Below are 21,972 nucleotides of genomic sequence, written 5' to 3' on the forward strand. Positions count from 1 at the left end.
CTCCCCTCCCCTCCCCTTCCCTATCTTCTTATGCTGTTTGCAGGAAAAACAGAATCCAATAAAATCCCTTGTCTTTCTCTAAACCTTTGATTTGCCAAAGCAACAATCTTCCCTTTTGAGACACACTGCAATCATCCTGAGAACTAGGTTTGCTTAAAGTCTGTGCTGGACTGTGCGAGGCCACAGAATCTTAGGTGATTATATCAACAGCAATTTTTTTTTTCTAGTCTGGTAATCGGATGGATCAACTGCCCATTGCAGATCTATCTTGTTGATCCAGCTTACTCATCAGGTCCTAGGCCTTCTGATATTATGGACATCATTTTTGCAAGCATGAAAATGGATAATCAAAATGAGCCAGAATTCCCCAGGTTCCTCCTAGATATGACAATATAAATCTTGCTGGAGTTACCTAAAACAAAGAAGCTGGAAAACAGAGAGTCCTGGTGTAGTGTGTGTGTGTGTGTGTGTGTGTGTGTGTGTGTGTGTTTGCATGTAGTAGAAGTATCACTCAAAATTAGTCACTAGAGGATGTAATATTTACTAAAATCTAATTTTTAAACTACTTAGTACAAATTGTAGCTAGGTTTTGAGCTTGGTGTATTTCTGTTTATATATTGTATTTTTTTTAACAGTTTCTTTTCAGAATTGGAGGTTTAGCTTACTGGTAGAACCTGTGTTTAGCATGCAAAAGGCCATGAGCAACTCTCTCTCTCTCTCTCTCTCTCTCTCTCTCTCTCTCTCTCTCTCTCTCTCTCATTAGTTTAGGTCAATTCACCTATAGATGGATAGTCACGCTGGTTTCCTAATTATCTACAATACACAGATGGCACCACCATCCTCTTTCCACTGTATCTTAGCTCAGCTACCAAATGAAGAAATCACATTAAATATATACACGGTCATAGATACTATGAAAGAGTTCATGTTTTAGTAAATCCTATCAACTAGCTAGTTTCCTCTCACTACCATCTCTTGTGTCTTTTAAAATATAATCTCTTCAAAATGCCTAATTTTATTTTTCACCAGAGGCTTTGGAAGTGATTTTAGGATGATTTCTCAAAGCCTATGAATCACAAAGGCCTGGCAAGACATCCCCAATGGTGCAATAACATTTTTATTTGGGGGTAACCAATGACTGTTTAATTGGACTACGTACTGCTCAATAGGAAGGAATCCATACTTGCTACTGTATGCAACCCAAGCCAGCTACCCATGGCAGGAGAGTCACAGACCCTAGAGGAGAATCTATGAGTGCCATTACCCTAAACTAGCTTAATTTCTGCCTGTGGTTCTCACCACTCATCCAAAGACCTTCCACCTCAGCAGATAGCAGCATTACCGCGATCCAGAGCTGATGAAAACACAGAGGATAAATGACTATGAGGAGCCCAGTCATAACTGGTAATCCACACTACAACCTTCTACTCAAGGCTCAAGGAACATTGCAGAAGAGGAGCTAAAAAGACTAAGTGCTAGAAAATCTGCTGGGTGATGGTGTTACTTACTCTCCTTCCAGACACCACAAAATGGCAGGAATTATGAGGTCATAATAGTAAGGTTTCCTAAACAAGATGTGAATAATGATGGCACCCCTTCACATGCCAATGTGGCTGGAGTAAATTTCACTGAGCCCTAGATAAAGAACTACGGTCAATTAATGATAGCTGAGGGACTGAGAATATTTTTTTCCCCCACGGAAGACCCCTGGTTGGTTATTCCATCTAAAGTAGTTATCCCTAAAGACTTGTACATGTGAACATCATTGGATGGACTTGGTAAATTCTCTCCTCTCTCTTCTCTCCTCCCTCCCTCCCTCCTTCCCTTTCCCCCTCTCTCCCCTCTCTCTGTGCATGTGTGTATAATAATACAATAGTAAAGAAGAGTTCATGAATTTGAGTGGAGTGGTAGAAAACATGGGTGGAGCAGGGGTTGGAGTAGGAGGCATAGTGAGAATGATGTATACACAATTCTTATATCTGAGAAATATCATTTAATAGATCAATATGAAAATTACATTAGTGGCTAAATTAGACTGTTCAAATATAAGAAATGTCACTGTTGTGGTTCATACTGCTGTCCTTATTCTTTATATTAGGCATTTTTACTTTAATCTCCATAAATCAGTATTATAATTTATATTGTAGGCTTAACATTTATTTAAAATGTTTCCTACTTTTGTTGAATTCTGAGAAGTACCTAGCAATAGACTACATTCTCTTAAATGACCAGAAAGGGCTTGTTTATCTTTTGTTAGTGTTAAAATACACTACATATTGTTTTTTAATCAAAATTATCATAATAGTTAATTAAGGTTACCTCAGGGACAAAATACCTTGAAAAATTTTAAACTGGACTATAGCTGAACATGGTTGTACATGTCTGTGTTATACATAAAAAAAAGCAAGGCGGAGATGAAAGCTCAAGACAAGACTGAATTACAGTGTAAGACCTTGTTTCAAAACAAATAAGACCATAAATAATGCAATTTTTAATTTAAAAATTAATAGAAGTAATATTCTCACCTAACCATCTTGATTTTGCTATTCTGAATAATAAATAGATGTATACGTATTTTGCAAAGTATTATAATACCAGAGTCTGCTTAATATTATCTTTCCATATTTACCACAAACTTTTTTCCTTCTGCCAAGTTGGTCCACATAAAATATTATTGTGGTTAAACAGTCAAGAAAAGGAAGATGGAAGGAAGGGAAGAAGGAAGGGCAACAAAGAGAAAAATTGTCAGAATCATCACATCCTGAATTATACAGAGTAGCTAAATCCATTACTTCTACTTATAAAACAGAACTATCAGATGGGTCAGCCTAATACCAGGAGAAACTATACAAGTATGCAGGATTGAGTAGAAATGTTTCTTATCTTTATTGTAACTTTCAGAAAATTTGAGATACAGAAAAAAACCCAAGTTTCAGATGCCAAACAAATAGACAGGAAAAAAATGTGTGCTGGAAATAATTCTGAACAAAAATACCTATTATTTTTAATATTATTAATCCTAAAATTAAAAAAAACACAGGATATTATTATTATTTGCTACAGCAATCATGAGCCTGGAGCTTAAAAGAAATGAGTCAGACACAGAAAGAAAAATATTGTTATGATCTTATTTATATGTGGAGCAGGCAGAACACTAATGTAGATAAAATAGAATAATAGGAGATCTTTGCAGAACCAATCCCAAACCACAGACCTCCACAGGATTGCACCCAGGCCAGGGATATTTACTGAAACAGTACTAAGTCTGCAATTTAGGCCAGAGCAGGCCTGAGACAGCAAACTCCACAGGAACAGTTACAAGGGAGCAACTGCTGAGGGAGTAGGCTGGGGCCAGAGCCTTCTGCTGGTCTAGGTGTGAGAGGCTGGAACCTCTGAGGAAGTAAGCCTGAGCCAAGACCTCTGCAGGTCCAGGCATGAGTCTGAGACCTCTGAGGGAGTAGGCTGGAACCAGAGACCTTTACGGGTCTGAATTCAAGTCTGGGACCTCCAAGGGAATAGGCCGGAACCAGAGACCTCTGTGGGAGTAGATCTGAGCCAGGACCTCTGCCAGAGTGGCCAAGGCAGCAACCTCAGCAGAAAGAGCCCCAAGCAATCTCGGTGGGTGCAGGTCTGAATGACCCTTGGTATTGCAGACCAAATCCCAGGAATGCTAAGTGACCTCCAGGAACATGGAGTGACCAACAGGATGACTGGAACCATGGCCCTGACTGCACCACAAGGAGCAACCATCTGAGCCTTAGATCCACTTGCACCTGGAAGATTGATCATCAGAGTCACAGACAGCCCCAAATACACCAATCAGAGGAAAAGATGGGTAGACAAGGTAAGAACACATGTAATACCACAAAGATCAACAAGACATCAATAAAAACTAGTGACCCTACAACAGAATCCATCCTTCTGTTGCATACAAGAAACACCTCAACCTCAAAGACAGATATCACCTCAGAGTAAAGGGTTGGGAAATTTTTTTCCAATCAAAAGGACCTATGAAACAATCTGGTGTAGCTATCCTAAAAACAAAATGGACTTCAAACTAAAATCAATCAAAGAGGCAAAGAAGGACATTTCATATTAGTCACAGGAAAAAAAATCTATCAAGAGGAAATCTCAATGCTGAACATCTATGCTCCAAATAAAAGGTCACCCACATATGTAAAAGAAACACTTCTAAAGCTTAAATCATACATTAAACCCCACACACTAATAGTGGGAGACTTCAACACTCCCTTCTCACCACTGGACAAGTCTGTCAGACAAAAACAATTAACAGAATAATAAGGGAACTAATATATATGACTCAAATGGACACAACAGACATCTGTAGAATATTCCATCCAAACATAAAAGAATATACCTTCTTTTCAGCACCTCATGGACCTGCTCAAAAATCGACCACATACTAAGTAACAAAACAAACCTCAATAAATACAAAAAATTGAATAACCCCATATATCTTTTTGGATCACCATGGCTTAAAATTAGAATTCAACAGCAATGCTAATTCCAGAAAGCCCACAAACACATGGAAATTAAACAATGCTCACCTGAAGCATCAATGGGTCAAGGAAGAAATAAAGAGAGAAATTAAAGACTTCCTAAAATACAAAGAAAATGACCACACAACGTATCCAAATTTATGGGACACAATGATAGCAGTGTTAGGAGTAAAGTTCATAGCACTAAATGCCTACATAAAGAAGCTGGAAAAAATCTCACACAAGTGAATTAACAGAACATTTGAAATCCTTAGAACAAAAAGAAACAAACTCACCTAAGAGAAGTAGAAGGCAGGAAATAATCAAATTAAGACCTGAAATCAACAAAATAGAAACAAAGAAAACAATACAAAGAATCAATCAGACAAAGAGTTGATTCTTTGAGAAAATCAACAAAATAGGCAAACAATTATCTAAACTAACCAAAAGGCAGAGAGAGAATATCCAAATTAACAAAATCATAAATGTAAAGGGGGACATAACAACAGGCACAGAAGAAATACAAAGAATCATCAGGCCATATTTCAAAAACCTGTACTCCAGAAAATTAAAAAAAAACTTAAAGGAAATGGACAACTTTCTAGATGAATATCACTTACCAAAATTAAATAAAGACCACATAAACAAATTAAATACACCTTTAACTGCTAAAGAAATAGAAAGTCATCAAAAGTCTCCTAACTAAAAAAAGCCCAGAACCAGATAGTTTTAGCTCAGAATTCTACAAGATTTTCAAAGACCTAGTACCAATACTTCTCAAAATTTTCCATACAAAAGGAACAGAAGGAACATTGCCAAACTTTTTATGAGGCTACAATTACCCTGATACCCAAGTAACATAAAGTTATTACTAAGAAGAGAATTACACGTCAATCTCACTCATGAACATTGATGTAAAAATACTCAAAAAATATTGGCAAATAGAATCCAAGAACACATCAGAAACATCATCCACCATGATGATGTTGGCTTCATCCCAGATATGCAGAGATAGTCCAACATATGCAGATCTGTCAACGTAATCCACCATACAAACAAACTGAAAATAACCAAATGATCATGTCGTTAGATGCTGAAAAAGCTTTTGACAAAGTATAACATCCCTTCATGATAAAGGTCTTGGAGAGAGCAGGCATTTGAGGAACATACCTAAACATAATAAAAGCAATATACAGCGAGCCAACATCAAACTAAAAGGAGAAACTCCCAGCAATACCATTGAAGTTAGGAACAAGATAAGGTTGTCCACTCTCTCCATATCTATTCAATATAGTTCTTGAGGTCCTAGCTAGAGCAATAAGACAACAAAAGGAGACCAAGGGGATACAAATTGTAAAAAAAGAACTTAAACTCTCACTATTAGCTGATGATATGATAGTTTACACAGGCAACCCAAAAAATTCTACCAAAGAACTTCTACAACTCATAAACACTTTTAGTAATATAGCAGGATACAAGATTAACCAAAAAAAAAAAACAACAACAACAACAACAACAAAAAACACTAGCCTTATTTTACACAGATTATAAATGGGCCAAGAAAGAAATCACAAAAACATCACCCCTCACAATACCCAATAATAACATAAAATATCTCAGAATAACTCTAACCAAACAAGTGAAATACTTGTATAATAAGAACTTTAAATCTTTGAAGAAAGAAATTGAAGAAAACACCAGAAAATGGAAAGATCTCCCATGCTCTTGAGTAGGTAGAATTAACATAGTAAAAATGGCAATCTTACCAAAAGCAATCTATAGATTCAATGCAATGCACATCAAAATCCCACCAAAATTCTTCATAGACCTCAAAAGAATGGTATTCAATTTCATATGGAAAAGCAAAAAACCCAGGATAGCCCAAACAATCCTGTACAACAAAGGAACTTCTGGGGGCATCACAAACCCTGTCTTCAAACTCTATTACAAAGCTACAGTATTGAAAACAGCCTGGTATTGGCATAAAATAAACAGGAAGATCAATGGAACTGAATTGAAGGCCTTGATATTAATCCACACACCCATAAACACCTGATTTTTGACAAAGAAGCAAAAAATATCAAGTGGAAAAAAGAAAGCACATTTAACAAGTGGTGCTTGCATAACTGGATGTTAATGTGTAGAAGGATGAAAATAGACCCATATCTATTACCATGCACAAAACTAATCCAAATGATCAAAGAACTCAACATAAAACTGGCCACACTGAACCTTATTAAAGAAAAACTGGCAAGTATATTTGAACGCATTGGCACAGGGAACCACTTCTTACAATCCCAGAAGCACAGGCACTAAGAGAAACAATTAATAAATGGGACCTCTTGAACCTGAAAAACATCTGTAAAGCAAAGGACACAGTCAACAAGACAAAATGGCAGCCTACAGAACAGGAAAAGATCTTCACCAATCCCACATTTGATAGAGCTCTGATCTCCAAAATATACAAAGAACTCAAGAAATTGGTCATCAAAAGAACAAATAATCCAATAAAAAATGGAGTACAGACCTAAACAGAGAGCTTTCAACAGAGGAATCTAACAGAGGCTGACAGACATTTAAGGAAATGCTCAACATCCTTAGTCATCAGAGAAATGCAAATCAAAACACTAAGATTCTATCTTACACCTGTAAAAATGGCCAAGATCAAAAACACTGATGACAACTTATGCTGGAGAGGTTGTGGGGGAAAGGGAACACTTCTGCATTGCTGGTGGGAATACAAGCTGGTACAGCCACTTTGGATGTCAGTGTGGCTATTTCTCAGAAAACTGGTAAACAACCTTCCTCAAGACCCAGCAATACTACTTTTGGGTATATACCCAAGGATGCTCAATTGTGCCATAAGGACATGTGCTCAACTATGTTCATAGCAGCATTATTTGTCATAGCCAGAACCTGGAAACAACCTAAATGCTCTTGATTGATGAATAGATAAGAAAAATGTGGTACATTTGCACAATGGAGTACTACACAGCAGAATAAATAATGCTATCTTGAAATTTTCAGACAAATGGATGGATCTAGAAAACATATTGAGTGATGTAACCCAGACCCTGAAAGACAAATATCCTATATACTCACTTATAAGTGGTTTTTAAACTTAAAGCAAAGAAAATCAGCCTACAAATCACAATCCCAGAGAACCTAGAAAACAATGAGGACCCTAAAAGAGGCATACATGGATCTAATCTACATGGGAAGTAGAAAAAGACAAGATCTCTTGAGTAAATTGGGAGCATGGGGACCATGGAACAGGGTTGAAGGGCGGGGAAAGGAAGACAGAGGTACAGAGAAAAATGTATAGCTCAATAAAATCAATACAAAAATAAAAATAAAGTTATATAAAATAAAAGAAAATAATGAATAAAAGAAATTCCTTGTACCAGCAATCTAGCTCCTACTACCTGTTGGTTTTTCTAACTCACTCCTGTGTTTTCATAGGCCATCACTGTCTAGGCTGATGAAATATCTGCAATGTAATTCTGTTCAAGCAAGCTGAACCATACTTGTTTTGAAACTTCTTTAAAAGACAAACTCACATAAACTACAAAAAACGAAAAATAATTTTAGTTGAACTCATCAATTAGAAATCATGTATCTCTGTAAAAAGACTGAGTTGGGAATTAAATGTTCCTCAGAGAATGAAAACTATAATAGAATAACTGAAATCCACACACACAGCACCCGAGAGTGCAAATTAGCACAGCCACTTTGGAAAACTATTTAACAATGTCTACTGCTGCAACTCTACTTTTGGATTGATACCCAAAACAAATGAATACATGTGCCCAGCTAAACACACTTAACACATCCTCTTAATAACAGTCATAAAGACACAATCCTGAAAACTACTGAAATCTTCACCAAGAACAGAATGGATGATACATTCAAACAACAGATTACTATTTACACAAGAAGGAAAGAAAAACACCAATGTTATTTGCAACTACCTAGTTAAACCCAAAGACACAATTAAAAATGAAAGAAGCCAACACAATGGTCATGTGCTATGTCATTCCATTTAACTGAAATTAAAGAACAGCCAAAAATAATACTCAAAAGTTTGAGCAATGTTTTTCTCTGGAGGGTGGGGAAAGAATTACATTGACTGGGAGGAAATCTAACATCTTCTAGATCTAGTAGTAATGATGGGGAGGTAGAAGAAAAAATAGACCTATTGTTTACTCTATTACATGTAATTACACCTTAATAACAACAATAATGAACAATACGGTGTCATTGGTCTAGAAAGTCCATTGAGGCCAATTTCCAATCTGGTAGTATTGTGCAAAAGGGAGATGTTTTCAAACATGCCTTTCAACCATGACTGGATAGACAGGGCCATTAGGAGAATGTGTATGTTGAAAAAACAGTTTGTAGAGGAACATTGTTCACTGACCTTTCATAAATAAATATCAACTCAAGTATAAAAAGAAGGAAGATGACTACTTTATGAGCATCATATCAGCAAATGAAAGTTTTTTTTCTTATAGAAACACTTTCGGTTCATCCCACAACAGATGGAAACAGAGGCAGAGACCTAAATTGGGGCACTGGACTGAACTCTGAAGGTCCAGTGGAAGAGGAGAAGGAATGAGTCTATGAGCAAAGAGGTCAAGACCATCCATGAAGGGTTCATCTGCTGAAACAGTTTACCTGAGCTAATGGGAGCTCACCAACTCTAGATGGACTGGGAAGGAACAAGCATAGGACCAAACTAGTCCCTCTGAATGTGTTTGATAGTAGTATGGTTGGGGCAGGCTGTGGGGCCACTGGCAGTGGCACTGGGATGAATCTCTACTGCATGCACTTTCTTCTTGGGATCCTATTCTCTTTGGAAGTATATACCTTGCTCAGCCTAGATGTAGTAGGGAGGGCCCTTGACTTTCCACAGAGAAAAGTGCCTTACCTTCTCTTATGATTAGAGGGGGATGGGGTAGGAGGATGTGTGGAGGGAAAGGGAGGAGGAGATGGAGTGGGAATTGAGAGTAGACAGACATCTTTAATATGATTCCTGTCACAGGCATTCTTTGCCCACTGACGTCATTGATCTTCATAGTTTATTTCTGCCGTCATCTTTTTCTCTTCCTATCCAAGCTTACACAACCTTTGGGTGTCCATATTTTACAGTTGAGGAAATAGGTTCAGTTAACTTTAAATGCCCAAGGCCACACAGCTGGTAAATGGTGAAGCAGAAATTCAATACATGGACTTTTAAGCTAATTAGTAATTCAGACTAATATTCAAAAGACATCAAAAGAGAAGATATAAATTAAACATTAGCCTAAGAATTTCTCCCTTATACTTACAAGGCACAAGAAAAGGAAGAGAGAGATTAAATATAGAAATTAAAAAATTTCCATTTTAAGGCAGACTATGCTTGTACATAGGTTGTACATAAAAGAGAAAACTGCAAATATGTATTTTTACTCAGAATGTCAGCTATGACCACTTCATATTTATAAATAATGTATGTTGAATACAATAATCTTTACAGTTGAGGAAGACCTCAAAATCCTATTTTCTGTCTTTTTGTTTTTTTAACACATTTGTTTGTTTCTCTCTTTTCTTCTCTCTCTCTCTCTCTCTCTCTCTCTCTCTCTCTCTCTCTCTCTTTCCTTGTCTCTCTCTCTCTGTCTCTCTTTGTGCACATGAAAATGTGTGTGTGTGTGTGTGTGTGTGTGTGTGTGTGTGAATATATGTGCAACAGAAGATATGAAGAGGTCAGGATAACTTCTGATACTCAGTTCTCCCATTCTCTCAGTCCATACTGAGCCACTTGCCAAATTATATATATATATATATATATATATATATATATATATATATATATATATTCCTTTCTTCTTTTCTTTTTGAGTGTTGCAGTGAGGTCTTGCTATGTATCCTGGATATCTTGTACTTGCAATCCTCCTGCCTCAGCTGCTTGAGTGCTGTGATTACATGCAGCAACATGCCTACTTTATAGCCCATTTTTAAAAACCTTTCTTTACATTTATTAGCTACAGAATTTATTGTCATACCACAAGTTTTATTTCTACAGTATTTCTTCTCGGGTCTGTTTCTTCTCTGAATCTCCCTCTTGGGGAAGCCCCTTGTTTGTTTCTTGCTGCCCAGAAAAAGAAATAATCACTCATAAACTATATTATTTAAATCATTGCTTGGCCAATCAGTCATATTGCTAGCTAGCTCTTACATCTAGAATTAACAAGTTTCCATTATTTTATATTTTTATGAGGCTAGTGGCCTACAAGCAAGGTTCTAGCTGGCACCTTGCATCTTTCCCCTTTTGTGGCTACTACAAGGTGTCTCTTATTCTATGTTCTTTCTCCCAGCATTCAGTTTAGTTTTCCTTGCCTAGCTCTACTTTGCCCTTTCACAGGCCAAGGAAGCTTTTTTTTTCATTAACCAATAAAAGAAACACATGTATACAGAAGGACTTTCCACACCATCCTCCTCTTTGGACTTAGGAGTAATTTGTTCCTTCTCGCTACAGCCCAGCTACCACTGTGGCAGGAGAATTCACATGTGGGCTGATCCAATCATGACCTCTGTTTGTTGGGTCAACTTAGGTGCTTTGTTCTCCTGGTTGCTCAAAGATGAGTGTGTCTACATCTAAAGCTCTGTGATCAGCATTGCTCTCTGCATTTTAAATCATGTACACCAAAAATTCATTCCTCATTTTGGACAATGCCTAAGCCCTACTGTTTGGTTTGGGCACACCTACCAGCATTCTATTCTGGGGACTCATTTGCTTCTGAGTGACATCTTTCAGGTACTTGGTGGCTTTTCTGATAAGTATACTTTTGATGGCCTGTGGTGTTTTATGACTGTCTTTAAAGTGAACCTAGAAATTTGAACCTCCCGATTTACATGATTTTGTAGGGTATTCTGGGTCAACTGAGTATGAAACCATTTTCATAGATTACTATAAACTTCTTACAGGCAGAATATGGTTTATTCTCAAAAGGCAATGTACAATACTATAAAATAAAATTAAATGCAATTCTGTTCCGAAAAGGCTTTGTTGTCTGACAATTTGTGGCTTTTTAAAAACATCTTGCTCAATATATTTGCATGCCTAATAAGTATCGATGACAGTAAAAGAACTGATGTTGGGAAAGAGATGCTTATTGTAGGGTATTCTTAGACACCATCCAATACCATGAGCAGTATTAAGTGCAACACCAGAAAGCATCCAATCAATTCACTTCATGAAATACATATCCTGTACAAGTTTAAAGCTTTTGCATTTAAATTTTGGGTAACCGGTTGCTTTCTTGCAAATACCTTCATCACCTTTTATCAACTATTTCTTTAGATATCCTTCACTTTGCAAGACTTCCCCTGACTACCTTATTACATTATGTAATTTCTACTTCTAGTGTCCTTTGTCCTACTTTGAATAATATCAGTGAAATTCTCCTATAACATACTGCTTACAGTAAATAGTAATTGTATAAGTGTAACTGAAGTTGAATTATTTTTGAATATAAAGTATTAAAATTCATAAAAGATGAGTTTCTACTTCAGAAATCTTTACTCTGAGTTCAAACAGTTTCAGAAAATATGTAGAAAACACATGTGGTGCATTTTTCGTTTGATTTAAATAACTTTAAAATACATGTCTCAGGATTTCATCCTTGTTTTATTTATGGCCATACTGAATGTACTTCGTTTGCTCCAGATTTTTTTTTAATGCTTAAAGACATTTCTTTTGCTAGTTTTCCTTTTATGCTTGTGAATCTTTAGTTACAACTTTTAAATTTATCTCTATTGTCAAATAACCTTTTAGATGTGTTAGCTTAGTTGCTTTACCCCTAGAGTTACAACCATATTAAAAAGACAAATCATCTTTGCAAGTCATGGAGAAAAAATAATATGGAAAAATATAACTAAATACATTTTTAATTTAGTAGTCATTAAGAATGATTTTCTTCAGACCTAATGAATCTCTTGGGTGATCTTGCAGGATGCAGGAAATGAACCTTCCTTTTTATCAAACATCTCCACAAATAGGGTCATTACAGTTTAACAGAAGAGCAAAAGATGGTACACATACATTTGCTACAGAGTCACATGTTAAGTAATCAAATTCTTTTTGAAAACCACTAGAGGACTTATTTTGTTTACTGTTTTCTGAGCTTTGGAGAGAATTAATCTCAGTCTTCTGAATTCTTGCCATGCTTTTTGTATTTAATACACACAACTGAAGAGGGGACAGCCCCAAAAGGTCCCCTATCACCATTCCATCTGAATGAAACTATCTTTAATCCCAAAGTGACCATGCTATTCTGATAAAGTTTCACTTCTGCCAAACTCATAGTGTCTTTCTTTAAATAAGAAGTTATTTTTTTCTTTTCAAATTAAATGGTAAGGTGTCTGGATTCCAGGAGTAGTTTATTGATAGTAAACTTGTCTCTCATTTGTGTGACCCAAGCCCTAGCATCGCATAAAAAAAGAAAATCCACAGAAATCATAATTTATTGTCTGTGAAGTTAATAAGTGTCATATCACATGTACCATAAATGTGTATATTTATTTTTAAAAATGTATGTATCTATATAGTGAATAATTTTCAAAATGTATGAAAATGTTATAGGTTGTCTTATTAATGTTTCTATCACTGTTATAAAATATCATGAACAAAATCAACTTGGGGAGGAAAGGGTTTATTTCATATTACAGCGTGTAGTCCATTATTATCAAACGAACTCAGACAGAGGTCATAAGCAGTACTTCTCAACCTTCTTAAAGCAGTGCCCCTTTAATACAGTTGTGGTGACTCCCCAATCACAAATTTATTTTCGTTGCTACTTCATAACTATATTTTTTACTATTATGTATCATATATGAATCAATGTACATATTTTTGGAGATAGAGGTTTGCCAAAGGGATTGCGACCCACAGGTTGGGAACCAGTGCCATAGGGGAATGCTGTTGCTGTTGTTGCTGCTGCTGCTTATTGGCTCGCTCCTCATAATTTATTCATCCTGCTTTCTAACAACACCAAGGACCACCAGCCTAGGAGTAGCACAATCTATAATGGGTTTGGCTCTTCCCTACCAATCATCAATCAAGAAAATGCACTAAAAGCTTGCCCACGGGCCAATCTAGTGAAGGCATTTTCTCAACTGATGTTCCTTCTTTCCAGGTGACTTTAGCTTTTGTAAAGTTGACCAACAATGCTGATGTGGGATGGTCTTCTATATACGTGTTGCATTTATTGGCCAATAGCTTAGCAGAGTAAACCCAGGTGGGAAATCTGAAAAGAGATAGAGACATTAGGCAGAGTCTAAGAGGTGCCAAGTAGCTCCCAAGGAGAAAGATGCCTGAACATTACTGGGAAGTCACTGTCTCATGGCAATACATAGATTAATAGAAATGTTTTAATTTAAGATATAAGACGTAGTTAGGAATATGCCTGAGTCATTAGTCAAACAGTATTGTAATTAATGTAGTTTTGTGTGATTATTCGGGTCTGGGTAGCCAGAAAACGAGAGTGCTGTTTCTGTTTACACAACTCAACAACACATGACTGTATAGTTTCAGGCTAGCTGAGAGAAGAAATTTCATATCATCTTCCTATAATATCTGAAAAATGCTTTTAAAATTGGCACACAACAATTAATGAAAATCTGCTTTGGCGATGTTAATATAATGAAAAAGAATTATACAAAAGTATACAAAAACATATTATTGTAGCCATTTTTCTTTCTGAATTTATATTTTTAAAACAGGAACTAAAGAAATCAAGAAAAAAAAAGAGAAAATGGAGACACATGTCCAGGCTAAAGGTACTTCCTACCAAAGTACCAAAGACCATGGGTATATAAAGATGAGTACATAAAGAAAGCTCAATATGCCTCAATGATCACATTTTGTAGAGTACAAGAGCCATTCATAATTTTACATTGCATCTATTCAATAAAGTGCATGTTTTGTTGATAGCCCATGAGAAGGGTATGTAAAGCCTGAATCAACAAATGCACAAACAGGATAAAAATATTTCTCAGTGATTAAAATCACTGGCTACTACTCTTCTAGAGGAGATGGCCTTGAGTTCCAAAACCCACATGATGGCTCATAACCATCTATCTATAGCTCCAGTCTTAGGACATTCAGTTCTCTCTTCTGTCCTCCACAACACTAGGCATGCACAAAGTACACAAACATACTTACAGGTAAAACACCAATACACATGAAAAATTTTAAAAGAAAGAGGAATTCATGGATGGACTATGAAAAGAGCTAGTTGGATTCAATACTTGTTGCTCAAAGTAAGGACAGAACACAAGTAACAGTTTGGCAAGCTTAGTGGCCACATGTAATCCCAGCTCTCAGGAGACAGAGATGGGGATCACTGGGCTGAGGTGACAATCTAGACAAGCTGGAATCAGCAGGCTCTGAGTTCAGTGAGAGACTCTCTCTTAGTAAATAAAGTGGAGAGCAAGGAAGACACCAGACGTCATATTTAGGTCTATACATGTGCACAGACATGCACACACATTCATACACAACTACATACACACATGTAAATTTGGATATACATATGCATGCAGAAAACACATACATACATAGAAAACAAAGAAATGAATGCACAGATATAGATTACATATATATGCATGAAAATGTCAAAAAATAATTCATATTTTTTTAAAAAAAAACAGAAACACACAAAGAAAGCACAAATGGAAACATTGAAAAATTAGCACTCACAACATTCACTTAAAAGGTAGGGGGAATGAAAGGGAAATGACAGAAAAAGTAGAAAGTGTGTGTGTGTGTGTGTGTGTGTGTGTGTGTGTATGTGTACACGCGTGTGTGTGTGTGATCATAAAACAGCCCAGAAATATTACATCCTACTCCGTGTATCACTTGACAAAACATATACCATGGAGTATGTTAGGAGATAGATGGTGTATGTTAGTGGAGTCAAAGTACTCAGACCAGAAGGTAAATAAAGTATTGAGATCAGTAGAAAAAGAACTGGAGGGTCTGGAGGTTTGCAAGCACATAGAACTTCATTTATAAACCAGTTCAGCAGGCCGACAGGTAAAGCAGGCTGAGCCACTTAAAGGATCTTATTCAGTAGCTGGCATTTCTGGAAACCCAGCTGGTTCTGAATGGTGGATAGTGCTTTTAAACAGACACCATTCTAAGGAAAGCTTGAGTTCCACACTCCCTTCAATACAACTTTATAAATCTTGTACAGCATCAATATATACCAATCACCTGTAACCATCATTATTCTAGAATTTCCTAGATTAAGCATGTCTTGACAGGATATTTTATGTGGATGATTGGTCCTCTACTTTGGGCTCACATGAATCAATGACATGCAAATGGGTTTGGTTTTGTCTCTTCAACAGCATAAATTAACTTAGTCCTCCCATGAGTATTATCTTGGAAAGAGAGAATGTCAGTCTCAGTATTCCTATGACGAGGAGATGGAAGTGAGCAGGTACTAACAGAGAGAATGAAAACCACAAAAATTATATGTCCCCACTATTGACTGAGTGGCTGCATTCTCTTTATGTTAAATATGTACAGAGAGAGAGGCACACAGATTTGCTGAAGGTGATTTTCTTTTCAGATGCCTGGGTACCAGATAAGAGGTGTAAGCACAGTATTTTAATCTTGGGCCTCAGAAATTAATACTGTACAATTTATCGCAGTGAACTTTGGATTGAGTGCATATTCCACTGAGAAATAATGCCTTCTAGCAAAAGACACTTGTTTTGTATTAGTAAAGTTTGTGGCTGTCTATCATACCTTTTTGATAATTTAGGTTAGTTAACAGAATGCTAATGTCTTCTGAAGCAAGGCAATACAATCGCATGCCAAATGTGAAAACCAGGTTTTGGCTTGAAAGTACCTATGGATATACATATTTTTAAGAACTCATAAGTCATGGCTGGAAACACATGATTGAAGGAAATCCAGATACAATTCACTCCGTAATGCAAGTTCAGGGAATTTTCCACTGAACTGTAGTTTTCCCTAACACTTGCTACCTAGGTAGCTTGCAACACTGTCATTGAGAACATTTCTTAATCCCAGATATAAAGAGAGGTTACGAGATGAGAGTATGCACAAGGCCTTTACAAGGGAACTAGCGAGGGGGGGTCTCCCTGAAGTAGATTAAGATGTCTAGAATGGCAGGAGCAAAAGACAACTGAAGGGCCCACAACAAGCAGCCCTGACAACTCAAATGTGATGGAAATCCTGTAAATAGGAACTGCTGAAAGCTTTGAAGCAAGGAGGTGAGGACAATGACAACCATATTGAGGAGACACACACAATTAGGTCCTGTTGTGAGTAGGCTGGAAGTTATGGCCAGAGATAAAAAGAAACTAGAAGTAAAAGCAAACAGAGACGTTCATGAATCTATGACCATGAACCAAAAAGTGGGGAATGTTCTCACTCAGTTAGGCACTCAGTTCCTTGTACCTGTAGTTCAGATCAGTAGGTTATCGAGTAAGGCCCTTACATATATCCCAGCAACACCTGAAGGGAAGAGTGTGAAACTGGGGACCATTTTATTTGACTCCATAGAGAGCTGTACTAAAATGTAGAGTCTGGGCCTCACCTCTATGTGATTTCATTCAGGAGTCCAAAAATGGTTTCCCAATCTGATGTGGTTTTCACCACCAGGTGATTCTGGTGCCAGAGTTCAGGGGATACAGTTTGAAAACAAAGTCACCAGGGTAAGTTCAACAAATGTAAATGTATCTGTCTCTCAAGAGAAACTATCAGTTGGTTCCAAAACAAGCCTTTCCATCTAATTCCATGTGACTATGAATTTGTATAAAGAGGTAGTGAGTATTATTAATATATTCCTTAGATAATGATGGCTTTAAAATCAGAGATTCATTTTTAAAGGTCATAACATTTTAGAGCTTCGACTTCATTTTCTACTCTTTGTTTCTTCCTTATTATCTTTTATTATTAACTACAATCTGTAATAATAGATAAAATCTGGGTAAGACATATATTCCAAACAAGGACATTTGAAGATAAACCTGACATTCATTTCATGCTGATAGTAGAGATAGAACAGAAAACCAAGAGGACTCCAAAGCTCTGTTTATGACATATACTTTCAAAAGAGCCTGTGATTATAGTTCATAAAATTACTACTTTATCCATCCATTCTTATCATATTTTTTATCATTGAGTGGTTTTTAACACTAACAAGTAGTCACATGTGGACAGAAAATATGTATTAATTCAACAGCAAAATTATAAAGATAAATGTTCTAAGTTCCTTGGTTCTTCAAAGTGTTATCAAAGTGTTGGAATATAACCTTCTCTAGGGGATTTGGGAGCGGTACAGTCAGCATAAGGGGAAATATCCAGACAAACATTAATACAGATCGGATTTGCTAAAGTTAGGGGGTAACTCCTGTGAGGGAGAATTCTAGCAGTGTTTTCTTTCCTTTGAGACAGGCCAAGCTACTTCACTCTGATCTTGAGAAGTATTTTTTTTTGGGGGGGGGGTGGTGAGAGATGGAGAGATTATGGCAATTGCCATATTTAATTCCCTGGATTTTGATGACTTCCAAAAAGTTTTCATGAGTCTCCATGAAGAACAGTGAGAAACTTATAAAGTGCTTAATAAAACTAGCTACTAGGCAATTTGGAGCCATTTAAAAACATTCACTTCATTCTTGAACAACTCTGCATTTATATTGCACATGAAGAATCAGGAGACAGGTAGATGAAACTGCTCAACACAAAGTGGGTCGTGTGCCACTACAATTATATTCCACTTCTACATACTCTCAAATATTCTACATATAATTTACATTATTCCCACAGCAAGGAAAAAAATCCTGGCTACTTTGCAGAGGTTAATGACTGGCATATCAGCCCTTGTGATGAAAATTCTGAAGACAGAAATGCTCTTATCAGTAATATGCATAATATGATTAATCTGGCAACTAGGGACCAATTTCATGCCTAAAACAATTTATTAAATACCCAGCCTTAATTTTCTGGCATGTGAAAACAACATTATTGATTCACTGTGTTATTAAAAGATGAAATTCTCTCCAAAATTTTGAATCTGCTATATGGTTAGGAATACACAAGAATCAAGTAATAAAATGTTCTGTGTTCTGGGACCTGACATGATTTAGAATCCCTCTGAATCTTGTTCTACTAATATAGAAGTAGATACATCCAATTGTATGTACTTTTGTGCCTCCCGTGTTTTAGATGAAAAGGTAAATGATCCACTATCATTTTAAATTATAAATGTCCATTTTAAAATACAAATAATAAATATTGACATGTTTCTTGTACATTATGACTGATTTCAAACAACAATATTTAGAATGATGTGCATGTTCATGCATGCTTTAGAGTTCAAGCATTATCTCTAGAAGAAATTACAGTTATTAAGTTGAGTTATCTGATGGTTCTTGGAATAATTTCCACTTTGAAAAATCCATTTCAGCTTTCTTAAATTGGAAAACATCTTCTCATCCTTCTTAACTCTGAAGTATAAGTAATTCCTTGACATCAAAATTCTAAATAACCCAAAAATGGGGCACAGAACTAAACAGAGAATTCTTAATGGAAGAATCTCAGATGGCTGAATGGCCCTTAAAAAAATGTTCAATATCCTTAGCCATCAGGGAAATGCAAACCAAAACAGCTCTGAGATACCATCTTACACCTGTCAGAATGGGTAAGATCAAAAACACCAATGGTAGCTTATGCTGGAAAGGATGTGGAGTAAAGGGAACACTCATTCATTGCTGGTGGGAATGCAAACTTGTACAACCACTCTGGGAATCACTATGGTGGTTTCTCAGAAAATTGGGAATCAACCTACCTCAGAATACAGCAATACCCGTCTTGGGCATATAACCAAAAGATGCTCAATCATACTACAAAAGTATTTGTTCAACTATGTTCATAGCAGCATTATTTGTAATAGCCAGAACCTGGAAACAACCTAGATGACCCCCAACTAAAGAACTGATAAAGAAAATGTTGGATATTTACACATTAGAGTACTAATTAGTGGTAAAAAAACAATGACATCTTGAAATCTGCATGCAAAGGGATGGAACTTGAAAACACCATCTTGAGTGAGGTAACCCAGACCCAGAATGATGAATATGGTATGAACTCACTCATAAGTGCATACTAGCTATAAACAAAGGATATTGAGCCTATAGTCCATAATCCTAGAGAAGCTAAGTAATAAGGAGAACCCTAAGAAAAACATACATAGATCCATCTTGAACATCAAAATAGACAAGATCGCCTGACAAAATTGGGAGTATGAGGCTTGGGGGAGAAGGGAGAGTAGAAAGGAAGAGTGGGGGAGAAGAGGGGGAGGAGAACTTGAGGGAGAGAATGGGATAGTTGAGATGGAGGAAGGACAGAGATGAGAGCAAGGACAGAGATATCTTGATTGAGGGAGCCATTATGAAGTTAGCAACATGGCTCTAGAGAAATTCCCAGGGATCCACAAGATGACCCCAGCTAAGACCCTAAGCAATAGAGGTGAGGGCGCCTGAACTGCTCTTGCCCTGTATCAAGTAATGAATATCTTAAATGTCACCATCGACCCTTCATCCAGGACCTGATGGAAACAGAGGCAGAGACCTGCATTAGAGCATTGGACTGGGCTCCCAAAGTCCAGATGAAGAGTGGGAGGAATAAGAATATGAGCAAAGAGGTCAAGACCATGATGGGTACACCCACTAAAACAATCTACCGGTACACCCACTAAAACAATCTACCTGAGCTAATGGGAGCTCACCAACTCCAGTCAGACTGGGAAGGAAAAAGCATAGGACCAAACTAACTCCTCTGAATGTGGTTGACAGTAGTTTGGCTGGGGCACATTGAGGGGCCACTGGGAATGGCACCAGGATTTATCCCTACTACTTGTACTGGCTTTTTGGTAACCCATTCTCTTTGGATGGATACTTTGCTCAGCCTAGATATTGTAGAGAGGGCCTTAGACCTTCCCAGAAGCAATGTGCTTTACCCTCTCTGAGGAGTGGATAGTGTGGGGTGGGAGGGTATGTGGACGGAAGGGAAGGAAGGAGGGAGTGGAAACTTGGATTGGTATGTATATTATAGGATTGTTTTCTTTTTTAAAAAATCTGAAAATGTTTTAATAAAATTAATGGTTGTCATTGTTAAAAAATGTTGCAGACCAATGACAATTTGTCTAGGATTATTTATTTTTATTTTTTTTTACTATTTATTTATTAAAGATTTCTGCCTCCTCCCCGCCACCGCCTCCCATTCCCCCCCTTCAATCAACTCCCCCTCCCTCATCAGCCCGAAGAGCAGTCAGGGTTCCCTGCCCTGTGGGAAGTGCAAGGACCTCCTACCTCCTTCCAGGTCTAGTAAGGTGAGCATCCAAACAGCCTAGGCTCCCACAAAGCCAATACATGCAGTAGGATCAAAACCCAGTGCCATTGTTCTTGACTTCTCAGTAGTCCTCATTGTCTGCTATTTTTAAGTCCTTTGAAGTCATCCATTGCTCACAACTGTGTCTAACCTAACACCCTTGTGATTATCAAAATCTTACAGTGTGTTTTTATCAAATCACTAGCTTGTACCTATCCAAAGGCCAAGAATGTCATTAGACCATATCTGGACACCTAGTGGAGCTTTCTTTCCTTGCTGTAACAACCTACTTGTCACTATGTAAAATATTTTAGAAATACTCTTTCTATAACTAAAAAAATCTCATGTAACCGCTCCCACAGTGTAATATAGTATTTTGGAATCTGTGTTCATGGACGTGGTCACTCATCCTTGACTCTAGAATAAACTGCCTTTGAAGAGAGAACTGCATTTTGCGTTAGTACTGCATTATATCTGCATTGCATTTATGTATCTGCAACCTTGAGAAGCAGGCCTTGCCACCGCTACTTCATCAGTGTGTCTTATACTGAGTTGTGAAGTGAGGTGACACAGGGAGACATGAAAGTCTTTAATACATATATAATGCCTATGAAAGAAGGCATCTGAATAAGCCAACAAAATAAAGTTGGAAAATACAGTTTAGAGATGGGGTTTTTGTTACATTCATTTGTTGATTGAGTGTTCTTAGTTTTTCAAATATTGATAATAAGGACATTTTTAAACATTTCTACTTAGTATAAATACATAATGAAAAGAAAGGCTTGCTGAATGTTTAGTAATATTTTAAGCTATATTAAGGAAATTATTAATATGGTCTTATATGGAAGGTTAAACTATGGTCTTATTTTGAGATAGGAAAATAGATACAAAGATGCTAGATAATTTTCCAAGGCTAACCTATGAGGAAATTAACAGCTACATTACTGGAACCATCTGATCTGAGTTTTTCCATTGGCTTAGATATTTTATGTGCTTATTGAATTAATTTGGAATTAGTGTTCCTGCAAAGTATTAGAAGATTAGAAATTCCCAAAACAGCAGTCT

The 21,972-nt window shown here is 36.8% G+C and overlaps 1 protein-coding gene across 2 annotated transcripts in view; it reads right to left on the reverse strand.

The window, feature by feature from the left end:
• Map2 (microtubule associated protein 2) overlaps window positions 1-21,972 on the reverse strand; it is a 269,160-nt gene that overhangs the window by 119,369 nt on the left and 127,819 nt on the right. The window lies entirely within an intron of this gene.

The sequence above is a fragment of the Microtus ochrogaster genome, linkage group LG4 (assembly GCF_000317375.1).
Source record: "Microtus ochrogaster isolate Prairie Vole_2 linkage group LG4, MicOch1.0, whole genome shotgun sequence".
In the NCBI taxonomy this organism is placed as follows: domain Eukaryota; kingdom Metazoa; phylum Chordata; class Mammalia; order Rodentia; family Cricetidae; genus Microtus; species Microtus ochrogaster.